A 13,223-nucleotide genomic window follows, 5' to 3' on the forward strand; every position below is an offset into this window, starting at 1 on the left:
ATTCTGAAAGTACTGATTTTCAAGAACACAATCTTCCGGCAGTTAACAACGTAATGAAAAGTCACGACTCCATTAGGAATTTAAAACATTTGAAGCGCAGTAAACAATTTCAAAACAAACAATTAGATTGTTGATATGACGCTGATACAGAAGATTACGATTTCCAAAATAAAAAGTCAGTTACCAGATTATATAAAATATCAACAATTTACGGACAAATGTGACTCTGCAGACCGTAATATAACAGCAGATACAGGAAACCGTGATTTACCGGAAACTTCATCTCAAAATATTGACACTGAAAATCAGTCAGAATCAGTCGATCCCAAAACAAGTGCTAAAAATCAGGATACAGAAATTTCTACGGAAAAGGAAGATCATTCAAATTTTACAACGTTAAATACCGATGGTGACGAAACCCAAACTAATCTTAGTACAGAAACGGCTACAAGTGAGAACAATACGCAGGTTAAATTCACTGATTCAATTGAAATTTTTAGACAAAGTGATTTTAGTAAGGACACTTTTCAAAAACTGCAAGTGCGGGACCCATACTTTGGACCTTTTATATCATATTTTGAACAGAATAAATTACCCTCTTCACAGAAAGCTGCTAGAAAACTTCTACTCGAAACTCCAAATTATGACATGGTGGATGGATTACTTTTTCATACTCGTACAGCAAAGTGTAAACGGACAAAAATTTTCACTTCGTATCAACTAGCGTTACCAGAGGTCGCTATTAAAACCGTTCTACGATTGTACCATGACTCACCGTTAGGTGGACACGGTGGAATTCAACATACAGCGGACATGTTAAAAGAACATTATTATTTCCCGAAATTATTACAGAGTGTGACAGATTATGTTAGAAGTTGTCACGATTGTCAGAGCCGAAAAGTTACTCAAGTTAAAACAAAAGCAGGTATCGTCGCTTTTAAGACACCTGAAGTGCCTTTTCAGATTTAGCAAATGGACTTATACGGACCTGTACCAGTGTCAGCAAAAGGAAACTCTTATATATTTACAGCCGTCGATGCGTTCACAAAATTTTTAGTTGCAGAGCCTATACCAAACAAAGATGCGTTCACAGTTGCGGAAGTCTTGTTTAAACTTGTATCTCAATATGGAGTTTGCGATACTCTGATCAGTGACCGTGGTTCGGAAGCCACCGCTCGTGCAATTAAGGAAGTGTGTCGATTACTGGAGATAAATCAGCAATACACACCGAGTTTTACTCACCACTGTCTTGGTTTGTGTGAAAGAACGAATAGAACGTTTGCAGAACGCATGACGCCTTACATTCAACAGGGAAAACATTGGGAGGATATGGTACCATCTATTTTATTTTCATTAAATTCAACTGCCAATGACAGTGTAAAATATTCACCTTTTGAAATTCTTTACGGCAGTCGTCCTAAATTTCCTTTGTTGGGACACGTTCGTGATTCGAATTTAGCGTCAATCCCAAAAGATTATCATGACTATCTTAAACAATTTTCCGAAAGATTAGATATTATTCAGAATGAAGTACAGGATCACGCAGTAAAGTCGCAAACAGCAATGATGAAACGCGCTAATCAAAAAGTTCATAACTTAACATTAAGACTTGGCGACTTTGTATACATGAGTAAAGACCCGACAGGTCCAGGACATAAATTTCAATTCAAATTTGCAGGACCATATGTTGTTGAAAATTGTAAAAGTTCACACTTATATACATTAAAAGACCAGACTACATCTAAAATGTTCCCGTCAATCCATATTAACAGACTAAAGCCGGCATATGTTGGCAAACCTAATCGGTGTAACTATTTCATGGATCCAGTTATTACAAATGTCAATCAGTTCACAGTAGAACACGATTTACTATCAGATGAACATTCGGAACACAGTGATAACGATAGTCCATGCAATGATCTTGTTTCATCCGAAAATAAATAATCCAATGTCCCGGATGTAAGCACATCAGAAAATTATTTACCCGTGCGACGTTCTAAAAGGACACACAGAAAACCCATACGTTTCCGAGACACTAATTTTACGACACCTGAATCGTCCACAGATAGACATATCAAAGACAATGTTAAAATCAAATGTATACTAGCTTGTAAATTAGTGAACGGAACACAGAAATATTTAGTTCATCTTTGTGGCGAACCTGCCCAGAACTCACAATGGATGGATATTTCTGATCTCAACGTCAAAGCCAAAGACATTATTAGTAAAAGGCCCCCGCCTATAATAAATTAAGTGTATTATAGTTTGGGCGTGTGGAAATTATTCCGCCGCTTACAATGAAATAAATGATCAAAGTAGCGTCAGCTCGTAACTGCATAAGCGTGTGGGATTTTCACTGCCGCTAATTCATAAGTATCCAGAGATAAAGTTTGCGTAACAAAGTAATGTAAGAAAAAGAAGAGAAAAGAATCACCAGCATCATCTCTGTTGCACCTGATATTTGTGTGAGGGTTATCTCGCCATCATTCGTATTCTTGTATAGATGTCCAAAAATTTGATAAACTTTGAACTGTTAATTGAAGCACTTTATTAATGTTAATCGTTTGTTTAAATTTATTGCATTTCATTATATTTTTGGTTGACTTGGAATAGCCCATTTTTTATTTTTTTTTAATAAGTGTGCATAAATTCATTCAAGATTTGCATATCAGTTTTCACTATTTGCACATAACTGATTTTCATCAAATTTGTTCATGATAACGGAAATCATTTGATAGCGTGTACATTTGATACAGTAGAATGAATGTTCATGTGGAATATTGTCAGTAGCGGTGTGATAGAAATCATGAATTGCCGTTTCAATAGGTGTTGCTTTTCTGAAACATGTTTCATTAACTATAAATACGGACCCACGAGTCTGTGAGAGAGAGTAGGGGGTGGGGGTATGAGAGTGTGAGAGAAACAGTTATGGTGAATGAAACCTATTGTGGAAAGCTCATTTTCAATAAGAGGTAGCGGTCTCTGTTGGTTCCTTATCGATGTATATTAAACAGCTACAGTCATGACAACATTGTTTCACTTATATATATGCTATTTTACAAATAATTGTATTGTGATTTCATAACGTTATCAAATGTTACTAGAGCATATGGAGTAAGATGTGAGATTATAGAGCAAAGAGTTGAAACGTATTTCAATAAGATTTTTGCATATGGAGTCGTATAATACTGGAGATTGTTTTTTATAAATTGATATTTACATAGTATTATGGTTTGAACTGAATTCAACCTGTGGAAAAAAATTATCTAAATGTTTACTAAGCGGGGGGATGTTATGTATTAGGGTTGAATTCTGTTCGAGGTCGGGGCTATTCCAGGTAAGGGTGTAAGGTCAGACCCGTAAGGCTGTTTTTGATGTCTTTAGTATGAACGTGCACGTGCTTATGGAGAATAAAGACGTGTTTGTAATGATGTCTTGTCCAGTTATTTAGTCCCCGTAAAAGGCAAGAACATCTCAATATACAATATAAAAGAACAAAATCTATATCGCTTAAATTCTAACATGAACGCGTTTTGCTATGCATGCCTCACCTGCAGTGCGAATCAAGAATCAAAGAGTACACAATTGTATGATAGGGGAAAAGAAATGATAGTATTTCATAGATCAGAACACTGAACTTTTATTAAAGTTCATGGATAAAACTTCGTAAACATGATAACTTTCTGAGTCAGCAAGGAAAAGGTCCAAGAAAACAATACAAATTAGACATTTCTCTCTTGGAATTTTGACTTATTCTTCCTCTTTCTTTTGTTACAGATAGAATGTTATCTACAAATGAAACCGTATTGCAAATGCATTCAAACAGTCAAAATATGATGAACTATTTCAGTACAATGTAAAATCTATGATTTATCGTAATTTCAATTACAGAATAAATACAATGTGACACAAAATGACTTTATACACAAATACAAAAAAGACAAAAAAGACAACAAATTAGCCAAAAAGAAAAGGTACGAAAAACTATACCCACTCTATCTACAACTCTAAAGGAATCGAAAAGAATTTGGAAGGCTATTTAAATTACCTCAATTTAGGATAGACTCTTAAATTTTATATGTATCATGACTTATGCTCCTTTAATAAAAAAAAAAGATAATGCCAATAACAAAAACACTCAACTGCAAAATATACTCTGATAACATTTGAACGTTATATTACGAAAGAGATACATTCCATTAAGCTAACATAACCATTTGATTTCAAAATGACGGAACTTTGTGCTAAAAATACATAGGCGGTATCTAAATTGAGATAAGTCAGGTAACTAACTATAACCTAGGTATTTAGAATTATTGTTTGTTCTAAAGTTATATAACGACAATTAAAAGAAATGACATAAAAAAATGGCCTATCAAAGTCTTAAATGCACCATTTGTGCAATAATACTCTAATAATCTTTTAATCACGTTTACTGGATAAAAGCCTTTTAGGTCTTGGCTGAAGTACCCGATCTTCCCGTTTCCGTTTTTGAGGTGATTCTAACTGCCTTGGCGGACATGATGATATAGGAATATTCATCGTACAATGACTTATGCAAGGTTTTATCTCCTTTCTGACAGCAGATATCAATTCCAATGCGTCAGAAACTTTATACACCAAATAAGATTCTTCGTCAGCCCCCACAAGAACAAATGCTGCCAAACTTTGTTCTGGGTAGTTTACGTCTCCAATGCAAATTATTGAGCCACTGTCTCCAGGTTTTGCAAAGTCTTTATTATCGACCTTTAAATAGACGTAAGGTCCATCATACTTACATCCGGTACACCTACCTATTTGCATGTTTGGTTCGGATGCCCCCCATTTGTATATATTTCGATGGCGTACATTGAACAGATCATCTCTAAATATGTGCATGTTGACGAAATTTCCGACTTGTGTTTTCAGCCCAAAAGTACAAGTCAGAGTTTTATCGGGGGACACTTGCACCAAAGAAAAATCAAGTGATGGTTCTTCTGATTTTGATCCAGGTGTTCGCGAATGTGGGTACCGAGTAAAAACATTTCGACCAAGCGTAGCTTTGTCCACATAAGAATATGCCTCTTCGTTTTTTCCAATGACATGAGCACATGTTGTAAAAAAGTAAGTACCTTTCTCATCTTTTAGGAACAATCCGACTGTTCCGTATTTGTTTTGTCCTTCATTCGACATATCAGGATTGATTTTGCTTCCCTGCTGTAAAGATGTAAACAAGGTAATCTTTGTACTTCTAAATTCAACATTGATTTTGTATTTTAAAGTGGTATCATCAAAAAATTTCTTAATATAGTTTAAGACTTCAGTTTTATCCTTGTCGTTGTCCTGTTGTAGGTAAAGGCAGATTGTATCATCCATACACCCAAAACCTTTTACTTTTGCATTTCTGTAATATAGAAATACATCGATTCATGTGTATAAATAAAACATTAGATTAATTTAATTTGCTTTTTGCAATTATTTCAGATAAGCATATTATCATGTTTAAAAACAATAATATGTGTGATTATTACACCATGCCCTGCTTGCACTATTACATTTCCATGTTTATTGACCAGTGAAATCTTGATCAAAGCACTAGTTTTCATATATAAATCCATTTATTCTATGTTTTAAGTTAGTGTTACCTTAAACCAAATCTTGATCCTGTTACAGGATTGATGGATGCACAGACTGGAAAGGATAATGCCCCTCTACTATCATCGGCGGAGCAAAAAAAATATATCATACAAAGACGTTTCCCTTGCCCCTAAAATTTCCAAAGGCGATTTCAATTTTCCTTATATTTTTTTTTTCTTGATTATCGCTTTAAACACTGAGCTAAACTTTAAACGTGCTAGGTCACAACATCACTGTTCGCAGGAATTCGTAACACCATACCATGCAAACCCTAACACAATATTCTGACTCCTATCAGAATGTTTTAACTCCTCGTGAATATCGCGTGATTATTTGAAAAGCTGCACATACTTATTTTTAGGTCTTTATTTTGACCTGTTTAAATATCAAACCTCCGACCTATCGAAACTTTAACTGTGATCGCAGGGTCATCAATATTGCGTTTAAGGGTTTTATTATAAACTCTCAATTCTGTCTGGTCGTAGACAACTTTCAGAATCTTAGTTGATATCAAAGTATATTTTTTTTAGTTTTGGATATTGTATTACTTGAAAAATTTGAATAAAAAGCAATGAAACTTTTATTTGTAAACATATTCATCTCAACGAAATACAGGAAGACTGGTTTAAGTTTGAAAAATATTGTTTTGAACATATTGTTTTATTACATGTTATTAGATAATTATCTCTTCCTTCTTTGTCTTTTGTACGCCTCGAAATATTCCTCTATTTTTCAATCTGCAAAATTTGAAGTTGATACACCTACATTTTGTTCACACTAGATAAAAAGAAAGCTCATTGTAAAATCCATTCAGCGTTTCTTACTGAACATATCCCTGAAAACTATTTTTAAACGCGACGACGGACAATTACCGAAAAAACTTCTTAATAGTATGTATTACCTTAATGAAACAGTCTTCCACTCGTGTAGCATTATGCTATCTCCTCTTCTTGTCAACTCATCAGACAGGCTTCTAGAAAAAGACGACAAATTATCTTCGCATTCGGTAACATATTGAACGATTCCTTTGAATATTCCTTTTGCTGCTTTATTCTTTTCAGTTTTATTCAGTTCCATTTTGCATTTGTCTGTACACCTGTGCCTATTTGACGTCATGGATGAGGTCGACGCACATACTGACTTGGATAACAAGGTTTTCTCTCTGTGATACGGATGTTTTGTTGTTCGAGCATTTTGTTTGCCTGTAACCGCCGTGGAATTTCTTTTAACTTGACATTCTTTTAAAACTAGTATCTTATCTAGCAATACTTTGTCGAGATTTTCCTTCAGTATTTGAAAAACTCTATCAATTGCTGCTACATCAGATGACACCAACGTACTTACTAAAAGTCTTCTGTGTGATATTTCTACCAACATATTTTGTGATAAATCTTTGAATATCTTATTATTAGATTCTTTCAATGGACTTATACAAACATTGAGATTTTCTCCGGTCAGCATTTTCTTTACAAGGCTAATGAATTTGGCACGATGTTTACTCCAGACTCCTCGTTCCAGGCTCATTTGATGCTGTATATCTGATACTTTATCACTGACTACTTGTAAATGGGTTATAATACTAGCATGAACGCAAAGACCTACACGAGTTCGAATTTCTATTTGATCATCTGGAAACCGATATATCTTCGGAAATATTCTATTTCGAGTTTTATCACCATGAATTTTCTGGTGCAACTCGCAGCTAAGATGTTGCAATGTATTGACATGTTTAAAGTTACCTTTTACAACATAAACTACGTAATCAATGTTTTGAAGAATATGTCTCTTCTGTTGCACCAACCTGCAGTCCTGCAAAAAGAGAAAACATTGGTTTAAGACAAATAATTATAAATTCCTTGATTAAATACAAAAATGTAATGGTATCCAGATTAAAACATCAGAACGTAAAACACAAACTAATGAATACGTTTATCTTCTTTCTATCCTGTTCCAACACTGTGTTCACAAGAGTTTGCTGCTTTATTTTATTTTTACATGTGATGTTTTGTAATGTATTCAATACAATAGAAAAAGTATGGTATATTAATTCAAGATACAAATTTACTACACATAGTAATATTTAACCCATGAGGACGCGTTGTGTTGGTGTTAAGTCATCCCGATGGCCGGAGGACAGAGGTAGATCTTACATTGACACACCAATTCCGAATGGGACAACTATAATACATCCCAACAGCTCTATATTAGTTAAAAAAAACCATTTACACTTCATAAAATCTAGTTAGAACGCCACATAGTTTTTTATAATATACTTTATATAGTATATACCTTTTATGAACCCCGGACACAATGCTTAAGTATGTTAATTAACACTGAGTTCGTATCCAGTCGTCCTGGTCTAGGGGTTTGAGTTGTGGGATGATCTGCTAAAGGTCTTGGGTTCGAGTCTCAGCATAGACACTGGCATTAACATAATTTGTGATAGTTAGTCTTTTCTGTATAAAGAATGCTAAGTTGTATTGTGGATTAGGCATTCCCAATACACAGTTAGGAGTTTGGTTCCGCATTTTGGCCCGGGTGGATTTTTCAAATATGAAATTTATTGTGTACTAAAATTCATTTTTAGACAGGTGATTTTCATTGGATTTATTGTGAACAGTTTCAGAAAAGGTATGACTTCAAGTGATTGAAATTCTACTTTTGGCCAAATTTTGTGGAAATATGTGACATATGTTCCTCCCTTTTTGCAATATTTTATAACAAATAAATGCAGATTGTTGCCATGCATTCACCTAAAAGATATTAAACTGGATATAAAATCTATGGAAGATTCTTATTATATACATATATAAAGGTATAAAATAAAACTGGAAATCAACATCAAGTTTAGAAAACCTCCATTTCTTTTTACTGTTTAATTTCATGATGTTAGTTAGATTATTTTTTAATTTGATGTAACTATATTTTTTTTTACTTTTTAGCTGACTTTTTCATATCCAACCTATTTATTATGATTTAAAGACATATTGTGCATTATAACTTACCTTAAGAAATAAATTACATATTATCTTAATGTGAAACCACAAACAGAAAAATGAATAGAATAAGTTAAAATGCCTATAAGCTACGATTTAGACAAACAAACAAAAAATGTTCTTGCTTTTTTAAAACATATTTGAAATTGGGATATTGAAATTATATTTTGTCATTAGCAGTCGACAAAACTGGTTTCACATTGTCATTTAAATTATCGATTTAAAAACTAGTACCATTTTATCTTAAGTTATTGAGTTCCAATTGAAAATTAAAACTCACTGATTTTTAAATCATTGATCTGAAATAAATTTCATTGCATTCTAAAGAGGAATTCTCAACAAGACATAACAAAATAAAATATGATTTGTTCATTAGCAGTCCCTTTGATCAGTTTTGTCAAAAAAATGCTACTCAATTATCTCTGATGTATAATTGGTTTGCCAGGAGGACGTGTTTTCCAACAGACCTGATTTTATACAAACAATCGACAAGACATTGGGAAGCAACCGACTATTTCTTTTACTCATATAGGTCTGATTTCATTTAGCAGCTTCTCAGAAGCTAATACTGTCCTTAACCTTGCTTTTTCCGCGACATATATGAAGTAATCTAACTAGATAATTCAACGTTTGATGACTGTTCAACGCATTTATCCAATCGATCTCGGAATTAAGAATACAACATTTACAGTAAAGCCAGCCTTAAACTTTGGCTTCCATCTAGATATAGACAAATAACAAGCAAATAATTTCCGCCATGTCTTGGAGGTTTTCATTGTCCACAGTTAAAAAAAAACAAACTTTCTTTTAAAAAATACAATGTACATACAATAAAACTCGAAGGAAGAAAAGTTTACAGTTACAAAAAAAAACACTTACATGTTTACTAAGGTAGCATAATCCCTGTTTTTCTAAAGGATTCAGAATAATTATTATAACAAATGGTCTTTCCACTGTTTTGGTTGGGTTGATTTTCTCTGGTTTGTGTACTTTTCTACCAGTATGACTGTTACTGACAAAAACAGTCGCATCCTGCGATGAAAAAGTAGTACTTGAATAAATGTAAACATAAGGATTTTCATTTATATAATTAAGTTCTTGTATACCTTTGATTTTCAAAATGTCGTTATTTTTGTCATTACAAATATTTTGTAACATCCACAGCGAGGTAAAGGCATCGGAATCATATTCTCTTACATCTTTCTTTGCCATCACAGTTACAGATTACATTACAATCCTAAAAAGACAACGTGTAATACGTATTTCAGTGTAAAGTGTTTTTAACTTTCCACATTACGTCATATATGCAACAGCTTTAAAAGTCAATTCAATTTTTCCTACAAAGAAATAGAAATATCATTGGTCGGTGTCAATTTCTATTTGTATCCAGTGTTCATATTGATCTCGGGTTATGATCAATATGAACACCCGGTACAAATTATTGACACAGTTGATCTAGATATACCTGAAATCAATAAATCAAGCACTCTGACTGATACGAAAATACGATTATCTCCGGGAAGTATTTGATTGAAATATGTTTGCGATAGATCACAACATATATAATGAAAAAACCCGTTCGGGAAAATTTAAATAATTTTCTATTTCCTATGATAAACCATTGACGGCCATAGTTGTCGTTTATGTGATCGCAATTTGTTGGTATTTTCCTACACCCCAACATATCAAAAGCATTTCTATCGAAAATCAATATTATAAATATCTTAAAGAGAAATCTTCTACTTATTTTAACATTTTTACTAAAGTGCCCATAAAGTAGAATGGTAAGTTTTGTGGATTTCTTTGGAAATTCTACGTTTTCTGTATAAAAAAAACACTGTATGACTAGCTATGATATCACACACAAAAATGGTCAATTGCTTGGTTGAAAAGATCAAATTATAAATATATAATGCTATATTACGTTACATTTATTCTTGTATAACAGATGTAGAAAACGGACATTGATTCGTAATGAAACAGTTATTTGTTGTGGAGGTTAATCTTAAAATTTAAATAAAAACATATTTCCTTTTTATCATGTTTATGAAGATTTCTCAATTAATTCGACATATAAAAAATAAGAAGAGTGTATGACTGCAATTGAGACAACTCTTCATTATAGACCAATTGATATAAAAATAAACAACTATAAGTCCCCTTGGGTCTTTCGACAATGCGCAATACCCATGCCGCATGATCAGCTATAAATGGTACCGAAATAACAACTGTAAAACAGTTCGGACGAGAATTGGGACAGATATGAGCGTAATGTTTAGGGATTACACTCGCTTGTACTCGCCAGCACTCCCACTAACCTGGGACAGTGGTGTAAAAGTATCACATAAGAGCAAACTAAAAAAAAGGCTTAGTTTATCAGAAGGGCACTTATAGAAATATATCAAGCAACAACACAGAGTGGTGACAGGGTACTTATACATCCCATCAAAAGACTACTTAATTTCAAAGGTGCCTTTTAATGTAGGATCTCCTTACCCTTTCGGAGCACCTGATATCACCACTAATTTTTAGTGGGGTTCGTGTTGCTTATTCTTTAGTTTTCTATGTTGTGTCATGTGTACTATTGTTTTGTCTGTTTGTCTTTTTCGTTTTTAGCCATGACGTTTTCAGTTTATTTTCGATTTATGAGTTTGACTGTCCCTCTGGTATCTTTCGTTCCTCTTTTTTAATGTACCGAAGAACAATTGATATTTGATTTGATCCCAGAGATTGATAAAAGAAGCCGTTAGGTATTCGTCACACCATTTTTTACATAAGAAAATGCCTGTACCAAGTCAGGAATATGTCAGTTGTTATCCATTCGTTTGATGTGTTTGAGCTTTTGATTTTGCCATTTGATTATGACTTATATCTATAAATTGACTATGAGGGTCGGTTGAAAACAAAAATTTACGACAAAAAAGATAATTTCAGCTTCCAAATTGTGTGAATTTTCATTATTAAAAACGGAGTTCTAAATGGTGAAGTTGAAATCATCAATTTGTAAATTTTACGGACGCGATCACGAGTTGGTTGACCGTTATGGAATATCCGTTTCACAGATGATATCGGATATGTTCCATGAATTTTAAAAAGTCTATCTGGTATATCATATTTAGCGGCCGCTGTGGCACCGCCTGCTCTGAAACTGTGTAAACCAAATTTGTTTACATTTAAACCAATTTGTGATAAGGCCTCTTTGACTAACTCTCTTGCTCGAGAATACGAAATTTTTACATTTTTACTTCTCAATATAAAAGAGTTAGTTTTCTTTAAAAATAGACAATGTACGAAATATAAAGAATTCTGAATTATTCTCAATCTTTGCTAAAACTACATAACTTTGCAAAATCTTTACAGGACAGTAGGAACTATCCAATCTAGAAATGACAACATTATTACCATGTCTATAACAATCTGTTTTGCTCTTACGAATAAAGATATTGACATGCGAAGTATGAAGAACTATGTCTTTAGCTGTGATGTTGCACAACTCATTGAAACGCAAAAATCCTGTATACATTAACGAACACATTAACAATAAACGCACTTCTTAATTTACGATCTTGGTATTTATCAAACAGTTTAATCATTAAATTCGAGTCAACTGGTTCTTTTTTCTTTTTCGGACGAGATAGTATTCTCTATGCACCTTCTAGTATACTCTTGACTAGTTCAGATTCGCTTCGATCAGTTACGCCAGCAATACAATGAGCCCATTTTATGCTATAAAATGCTGTATCTACTGAACTAAAACCTTCGGATGACTCAATCAAATGTTGCAAGTATAAACTCACATAAAGTTTATTACACGGAAGTACTGAAGTTATCTCTTTGTATTTTTGTGTCCACTTTAGAAAACGTTTGAAACCTTCAATATATTTTGTAACAGTCGGCTTGGCCCTCGAATCTAAGACAGTTGCATTTAGATTTCAGTAAAGTAATCTGAGTTCTGTGTGCTTAACCGAACTTAACTGTGACCAGAATCCAGTCGAAAAAATGTTCTAAAAATACATATACAGCAATTATAATCTTTTTATAAAAAGATAACAATTCTATTAAATGTATTACATACATAACATATTTACCTGAATCAATGCATATCAATCAGGTCCAGTGACCATACAGTATTACTAAAAGACTTAGTCCAGTGACCAAAGAGCATAACGTCCAGTGACTTCCAACACGCACACATTACATCAATATTCATATAATTCATAAAGTAAAAACAATTCTGTAAATAAAAAACTTAATATTAACAATATGAAGCGTCCAACAAAACAGCTAATATAGTTCCTTTGTAATCTCCTCTCACAAAAAAAGTTCAAATTATTTCCGGATTCGAAAATTCTCTCTGGTTCGTTGAACTGAGCACATCGTTTATGTACTTTCTATATTTTAGACCAGTGTCAAAAATCAACGGCCAAAATGGCGATGAAGGCCAATTCGGAACTATCAAAGTTCCTTTAGCTTTGCATTTTACCAAATGATTTATAACCCTGCTAACCGCAGTTACTGGAGGTACTAGCCAGTTGTTCTCACCGGACCAGTCGCACGTGAAAGCGTCTACGCATAAAGAACCTGGGTTCTAATATAAAGAAGTAAACTTTT

At 33.3% G+C, this 13,223-nt stretch overlaps 1 long non-coding RNA gene across 2 annotated transcripts; it reads right to left on the minus strand.

The window, feature by feature from the left end:
• Window positions 1-3,924: 3,924 nt before the first annotated feature.
• On the minus strand, window positions 3,925-9,851 carry LOC143056813 (uncharacterized). 2 transcript variants are annotated; one of them, XR_012972524.1, is made up of 3 exons: window positions 9,719-9,851; window positions 6,518-7,425; window positions 3,925-5,383 (listed from the first exon to the last, which is right to left on the minus strand). It is a non-coding gene; the product is annotated as an uncharacterized LOC143056813 (long non-coding RNA). The 2 variants fall into 2 exon arrangements; XR_012972523.1 differs by lacking the exon at window positions 9,719-9,851 and adding an exon at window positions 9,492-9,695.
• Window positions 9,852-13,223: the final 3,372 nt, after the last annotated feature.

Source organism: Mytilus galloprovincialis, chromosome 13 (genome assembly GCF_965363235.1).
Source record: "Mytilus galloprovincialis chromosome 13, xbMytGall1.hap1.1, whole genome shotgun sequence".
Taxonomy (NCBI): Eukaryota; Metazoa; Mollusca; class Bivalvia; order Mytilida; family Mytilidae; genus Mytilus; species Mytilus galloprovincialis.